A 7,903-nucleotide genomic window follows, 5' to 3' on the forward strand; every position below is an offset into this window, starting at 1 on the left:
GCACGGAGCTGACCCACGTCAAGCAAAGAATATTCACTATGCACTTTGTCTTGATTCTGATACTGCACTTTCAATAGTTGGTGAGATGGTTGAACAACTGGATTTTTCTAACGAAGACACGGCAGTCATAACCGAGATTCAGTTAAGGGTACATCAGACGCAGTTATTGAACAACGTCCTATCTCAATGTTGGCTAATGGGAAGAACAGAGCACTGTGGAGCCTCCTCTTTCAGGAATGTCCACTAAAGATGAATGCCTTAAAGAGATTAATATTGATACAAAATTCGTTAAGGATGACATGTTTATTGAACAATTATCCCTGGAATGAGATGGCTCTCTCAGTCCCAGATTAAAGAGTAAACGGACGCAGTAGTTCAAGTACCTCCAATGGTGACTTAGGCTCTTCATCAAGTGATTCGGACCCGGGCACTTCTTCAGGTAGTGAATCAAAATGTGTTTCTATAATTTTGGTAATGACCCTGCTAAAGATATATGGTTACTGTAATCTTATAATGAGGACCCCCTTTTCCGTATAAGGAGAAGGTCTTGATCCGAGGTAGAAAGAGACATGGTTAAATCAATGACCAAGAGATGCTTGGTTTTTAAGATGGCTTGGTTCAGATTTTGCAGCTTTCAGTAGAGATATTCTGGTCAGAATCATGTATTCCAAACTATTGTGGGCGATCCACTTCCAACCCGCCTTCCCAAAGTCTCACAAGAAATGTAATTCTTGTTGGATAACAGTACAAAAGATTACTGCCAGTGACTCTAATGTTGATTCAGAATGGGAATCTTTTAATAGTATCATAATGCATATGTGCAAAAAGTCCAGATTGATTCCTCCAATGCCCGTGGATACAGTGCCATACACATCCTAGGAGTTTCTTATCGACTGCAAATTTCACAAGAACTACTCTAAACTTAATTTGATCACTCGGATCTCTTCCAAAATGTCACTTGAGTTGCAGAAATCAGATTCTTCTAAATCATATTCGGATGGTGGACGAGGCCCAGAAAAATTATCCTATTCTGAGCCTTTGAAAGAGACTTTGAATTCCCTCCATGCGGTATATGAAAGTTTGAAATTAGATAATCTTCGCAAAAAGGACTTGGAACTTCTGGTGGTTCTATTATGTAATGTTGCTAATTCTCTAGGAGAGGGAAGTTATTTGGACCACTATGTTCATGATTTTCCTGGTATTTCTAAGAAACTGGGGATGTGTAAAGACTGTCTTTCCCGGACAACTCCTCCTCGTCTATTCAGATGGCTTGAACATTGCTTGCAATAAGGATGTAATTCTGCTAACATAAATGACCCTCCACCTCTGATTCGTAAAGATGGCCATTCAGTTATCTGGGCCCGGAAAATAGTTTCCTTCCAAAGTCTGTTATCTGGTGCGAAACCAGTGGGGAGAAAACTTTCATCTGGTGTTTATGGTAACCTTGCTACAGGAGCATCTTCCAGTTCTGAGGAGTTGACAGCCTTGGCAATGGTTGGGGAAGAATTTGGACTTCAACAGCTGGATTTACTGCCTGCTGATGTATCCCTTTCTCTTCGACATGCATTGGATAAGTGTCGGGAATCTCCTCCCACTGATTGACCAGCAGCCGCATATGTTCTTGGTCAGAGGATTTGGCTTGTGGTCACCCTTGCAACGATCACAGGAGTCCAGAAGATGATGATGATGGTTCCGAGCATGAAGGTGACAATACAGATGGCTCAGATGCTGGAAACAATTTTTATAAGGATGAAGATGATAGTTCAAAAATTTATTGAGAAGTCAGATTGAATGGTGTTGGACCTGCTATCATATTGAACTCATGAAGTTTGATGTGGGGGTTCAATTATAATCCTAGGTGCAGCAAAAGCCATTGTTCAAATTAAACCTTCCGGAGTGGAAGTTCATTGCACTGTCATAGCTTTAAATGGAAAGACGATTTGAGGCCAATTTTTTTTAAAGAGGCAAAGGCTTATAAATCCATTACGGAAACAGACAGTTTGGAAACAGTATGGTGTACCTGATATCAGATAGGTTGGTGAGTCCGATAGAGGGAACGATGAAGCTGCTGATACTTTTGCCTCAAAATAAGAACAAACTTTGTTGGAGGTGATCTTCATAATGTGATCCAAATAGAAGAGCAAGGACTGTCATACCTGGAAAATCCTGGAATTCACTTTGAGTGTTGACCATCATTTCAAGGTGGGGACTGGATTGTTCTCAATGGATTCGACTATTCCAAGACAATGAAAAGAGCTGGTTCAGTCTAATCATGGGATAATGTTTACTATGTTCAAGGAAAATCAGCCACCCAGGATATGGAAAGGGTAAATGAATATCAAGCACAACCCATAGACCAATATGGGGCAGAGAAAGAAAACACAAAAAGAGCAGGAAGAGAAATTCAGAGGGAATAACGATAGCACCAACATCTTTAGTAATGCAGTCTCAATCACACCTCCAAGCTCCATCCACAGAATTGCCACCTTGCCACATATCATACTCCTGTTAATGTTTCTTTTCCTTTATTCTGTGATCTTATACATCTTAAATCTGGATTTCAAAACCTTATCTTTTTCCATCAAAATAACTTTGGTTTTCTTCAAAATTCCTTAGGAGTTTCTAGGTATAAAATCCCAATTTTAACATGCTATTTGCTGTCATTTTCCTTCGGGTATGCACTTTCAATGTTTTATTTGATTTTTAACTATTTTTGTGTTTTTCTTGATTTTCAATAAGCATGAATAAATTTTATGATTCCAAACAATGGAATTTATGAAATCAACTCATGCGAGATTAATTAGGGCTTTGGTGGGGGCCCGACATTCATGATACCTTCTTCAATATTGTTTGCTTGATATATTGATTTTTTATTCTTCTTGATGATATACATGAATTCGTTTCGTATTTATTGTTGAGATGCTTTTGATTCCCATAGAGGAGTACTAGCTTGCTATCCAGGTACGCTCTCTTCTCATCTATTTTTTAGAACTCTATGGACTTGTATGCCGTTGATGACCATATCCATATTTGACGTGATTCTTGGATGTCTTGATATATGCCTGATTTGCTTGAATACCACAAATGTTGTGTGCTACATTTCTACACTAACTTTTATATTTTATGATAGCGCTTGAAGAGCAGTTCAGGTACGCACCCTCACTCTCCTTTGTTGCAATTTGATTGTGTTTGGCATGCCACTCTCTAAAATCACCTAGCCTACTTAGGTATCCATAATTAACCGATTAATTGCCATATCCCCTTAACTTAATTAGTAGAGACCTCTTTAGGGCTTAGAGGGGTGCTACCTTCTAGAGGTACCTTCCCAATAAGTAACCTGATCCCCGGACCAAGACTTGGGTTTTCAAAGACACGCTTTTCCAAAAATTATGGAGTCATTTTTTTTAGGGTTTTATTTCTTGTTTTATTTTCCCTTCAAAAATAAAAATAAAATAAGTGGCGACTCCAACTTTTTTTCAAAAAATCAATTTTTCACAAATAAATAAAAAAGCGAGTCTCGCCGATCGAGTGGGGACGCACGTGAAAAATGCGGGTCCACATAGGTCTTTGAATCTTTTTTTTTTTTTTTTTTGCATTAAGGTTTGTTGACTAAGCTCACATTTCACATACTAGCATTGCTGACTTGCTTTTGCACCATTTTGTGTATCTTGTTGAATTAGTCTTCATCGGTGCATTTTTGGCCTTCTTTGGCTTTTGATTTGAGTTCTAGATATCTTATACTTGTTAGATAAACTCATCCTTGTAACATGATCACCTCCTACCTATTTTAGATAAATTTATTTTATCAATGTATGTTTGTTGCCATGTTTTAACCTTTTTGCATGTTTATGTAAATTAATCCCTCTTTATGTTAATTTAAATACCATTGACCTTTGATTTGAGTTGTATATATCTTGTACATGTTGTTTGATGCCTACTTTGGTGTCATATCTCTTCTTATGCTTATGAACTAATCCTTTTTTTCTATGTAAGCTCGCTACCCTTGTTGTGGCCATTATTGAGTACACTTTCTACCCTTTTTTAATTATTTAATTTATTTGTTATTGTATGTTATATCTTTGGGTTCTATTTACTTGTTTAGCCTTGATCCTATGGTTTTTCGATGTATATGACCCACATATTGATAATCAGTTTCTTGTTCATTATCACCATGCCTTGTTGTACTTTTTTGCTTGTGTGTCTTGGTATCCATGGTTATCATTATTTCCTTTACTTGTTTAGTAAAGATCTCTTTAAGACTTAGACGAATGCTACTATATTTGTACCTTCCTAATAAGTAACCTAACCCCTAGACTTAGATTTGGTTGTTCATAGATATACATTTCCTTAAAAAATGAGTCACTTAAGAGTTTGTAATTCTTATTTTGTTTTTCTTTTAAAAATAAACAAAAATAAGTGGCGACTCCAACCTTTTTTTTGTTCAGATATTAGTTTTTCACTAATAAAAAACGAATCTTACCATTGAGTGAGATACATGCTATTGTCACTCTTAATTTGTTTTCATTTTGTTTTGTGCATGGAAAAGATATAAAAGTTATATGTTTCAATCCTAGTACAACACATTAGGTTAATTGGCCCATCAGATCGATTAAGACCACAACTACTCTATGAAGACTTAGGAATTAAGATTAAAACCAACAAAAAAATCACTTGATGCATAATTTGACCTAACTTGTTTATTAAATGGGTTAATAATATTGAGTTCATATTAAACCATTTGGTAGATGTCAATATTGAGTAAATTTTCAATATTTTTTATTTTGATATACCACCCCTTGCAAAATAGATAATGAGTGAGAGAAACATTATGAGAGCTGGGTGGTGGTTTGTTTTTTTGTTTTAAAGTCTTAATACATTGTTGATATCTTACTAAGATTTGCTTTTAAGTTAATTCTTATTTTTGAATATTTTTTTGGAATGCAAAATATCATAATTTAAAATTTTATCTTCATATGTTGAACGTATAAAAATAATTCAAACTTGTTTACTTGTTTAGGATTTAATTCATAAATTTTATTTTTTAAAATACATTTTTCATTCTTTTTAATTATAATTATTCAACTTTTTTGCAGATTAGGTTTAAGCCTTGATAATTTTTCGAACTAAATCAAAGTTGCCTTAATTGTTATCATAAATCTAGGAGTAGCTCTCTCCAAAACTAACAATTCATCAGCAAAAATGAGATGTGGTATACTTAAATTGTAGCACTTGGGATGATAATAAAAAGGTTTTTTCTAAATGACAACTTTAAAATGATAAAAAAAAGAAAGAAAAAAAAGAAAAAAGAAAAACAACCCTTTCCATGACTAGAAAGAACAAAAAGAGGGAGATGGGGTCTCTTTGTCTCGAACCCTTGGTGATACAAAAATTTTCTTTTCTAGGTTATGTTTATCTCATCTCTTCTTTGGTTTAATCTTTGGTAGTAGGTTCGATATTGAAGGAGTTAAGGGCAAAGTGCAAAAGCTTTATTCCCAATCTTAGTTGTATGTTTTCAGTAGTTCACTTGACTTGCTTTCTTTAAAGAAACTAAAAAAAAAAAAAACATATGAACAACGACCAAATATATACTTCAAAATGAGAGTAATTAGGGATGCTTCAAAATGAGAGTAATTAGGGGCGGGGGATTTAAACAAGTGAATGCAAAAGACAATTATAAGCAAATATATAATAATCAATATATAGACAATTGCATATAAATTAAAGAGTAGGGAAGAGAGAATGCAAACACAAGAGTTTATAGTGGTTCGGTGCAACCTGGCCTATATCCACTCTCCTCTAGCTTCAATCCCGAGCTTGAGGTTCCACTAATCTAAGGCTTCCAAACCAAGCCTTCAAGCAATACAATTGGATTGTGGTTCCAATTCACCCTCTTGGACTTTTGGCTTCAAGCACCCTTTACACTTCTCAAAAGATATCCCTCTCTTGAACAACCCCTCAAGTGATACCCCACACTTGAGAAACTTCCTCTCAAAGATTTACAAATGAATGATCTCTAAAAAATCCTAGCACAAGAACTTTAAGCTCAAATGATACAAGAAAAACTAGGATTGAATGGTGCACTAAAGATATGCAAGTTTTGAAATAATGGTGCAGTAAAAAATACTCTTCCAAGGCTCAAATATAATCAAGAAGGATTTGGGAAGGTTAAGCTCTTTTAACAATGAAGTTTGGAGCCTTTTTATAGAAGAGAAAAGCCAAACTAGCCTTTTGGGGGTTCGACCGGTTGAGTTAGGGGTCGACCGGTTGACTAGCCGTTAGCATTAAATGCTTGGCAGGTGACCGTTAGCCTCAACTGGACCTTGACCGGTAAGAGAATCACCTCGATCGGGAAGAGAAGGCCACTAGGAGAGAGATAAACTTTTTGGCCTCCCTCGACCGGACAGAAACTTCATCTCAAAGATTTACAAATGAATGATCTCTAAAAAATCCTAGCACAAGAACATTAAGCTCAAATGATACAAGAAAAACTAGGATTGAATGGTGCAGTAAAGATATGCAAGTTTTGAAATAATGGTGCAGTAAAAAATACTCTTCCAAGGCTCAAATATAATCAAGAAGGATTAGGGAAGGTTAGACTCTTTTAACAATGAAGTTTGGAGCCTTTTTATAGAAGAGAAAAGCCAAACTAGCCGTTTGGGGGTTCGACCGGTCGAGTTAGGGGTCAACCGGTTGACTAGCCGTTAGCATTAAATGCTTGGAAGGTGACCGTTAGCCTCAACCGGACCTCGACCGGTAAGAGAATTACCTCGATCAGGAAGAGAAGGCTACTGGGAGAGAGAGAAACTTTTTGGCCTCCCTCGACTGGTCCTCGACCGGACAGAAACTTCCTCTCAAAGATTTACAAATGAATGATCTCTAAAAAATCCTAGCACAAAAACTTTAAACTCAAATGATACAAGAAAAACTAGGATTGAATGGTGCAGTAAAGATATGCAAGTTTTGAAATAATGGTGCAGTAAAAAATACTCTTTCAAGGCTCAAATATAATCAAGAAGGATTTGGGAAGGTTAAGCTCTTTTAACAATGAAGTTTGGAGCCTTTTTATAGAAGAGAAAAGTCAAACTAGCCGTTTGGGGGTTCGATCGGTCGAGCTAGGGGTCGACCGGTTGACTAGCCATTAGCATTAAATGCTTGTCAGGTGACCGTTAGCCTCAACCGGACCTCAACCGGTAAGAGAATCACCTCGACCGGGAAGAGAAGACCACTAGGAGAGAGAGAAACTTTTTGGCCTCCCTCGATTGGATGACCACAACCGGTTGACCGGTTCCTCAACTGGTTGAACCGGCTGAGCCATTTTTTGGCCCAACACCCAACCTTTTTCAACTTAAAACCTTTTAAAACAAGTTTGAAAATCATTTAACACAAGGTTTTAGTTGAAAACATGAAATCATCCAATTCTAAAGATATTTAAAACAATATTACTCTTGGATGATTTTGGTGCATAAATAAAGAATAAAATGCATGAAAGTCCTAGTGCACCAACAACCTTATAAAGAGATCTTATGAAGCTTGGGTTCTTGAAAAACTCTTCTCTTTTAGGTGGTCTTCTTCTTCATGATTTGTCTTTATGGTTGCCACTTTGGAAATCGTCTTGCCTAATCACACTTGAAATATGATCATTAGTTCTAAACCTTGTATTGTTATCATCAAAATCAAGATTAACCAAACCTTGGTTTCACAATATCCCCCTTTTTTATGATGACAAAACCAAGGTTGCTAAAAAGCTCCCCCTCAATATATGCTCCTTTGAATTTAGAAAATATTCAAGTTTAGAAACTTCAAGGAGTATATTAAGGATGCTAAAAAAGATATAATCAAACATAAATAGCATAAAGAGCAATTTAGCAATTTGGCAAGACATTATTATTAAATATGATGCATA

General features: G+C 36.1%; 1 long non-coding RNA gene across 1 annotated transcript; it reads right to left on the reverse strand.

Annotated features, from left to right (window-relative positions):
- Positions 1–244: 244 nt before the first annotated feature.
- On the reverse strand, positions 245–2,227 carry LOC132254984 (uncharacterized). Its single transcript, XR_009467463.1, has 2 exons — positions 2,021–2,227; positions 245–1,728 (listed from the first exon to the last, which is right to left on the reverse strand). It is a non-coding gene; the product is annotated as an uncharacterized LOC132254984 (long non-coding RNA).
- Positions 2,228–7,903: the final 5,676 nt, after the last annotated feature.

The sequence above is a fragment of the Vitis vinifera genome, chromosome 13, assembly GCF_030704535.1.
Source record: "Vitis vinifera cultivar Pinot Noir 40024 chromosome 13, ASM3070453v1".
NCBI lineage: Eukaryota > Viridiplantae > Streptophyta > Magnoliopsida > Vitales > Vitaceae > Vitis > Vitis vinifera.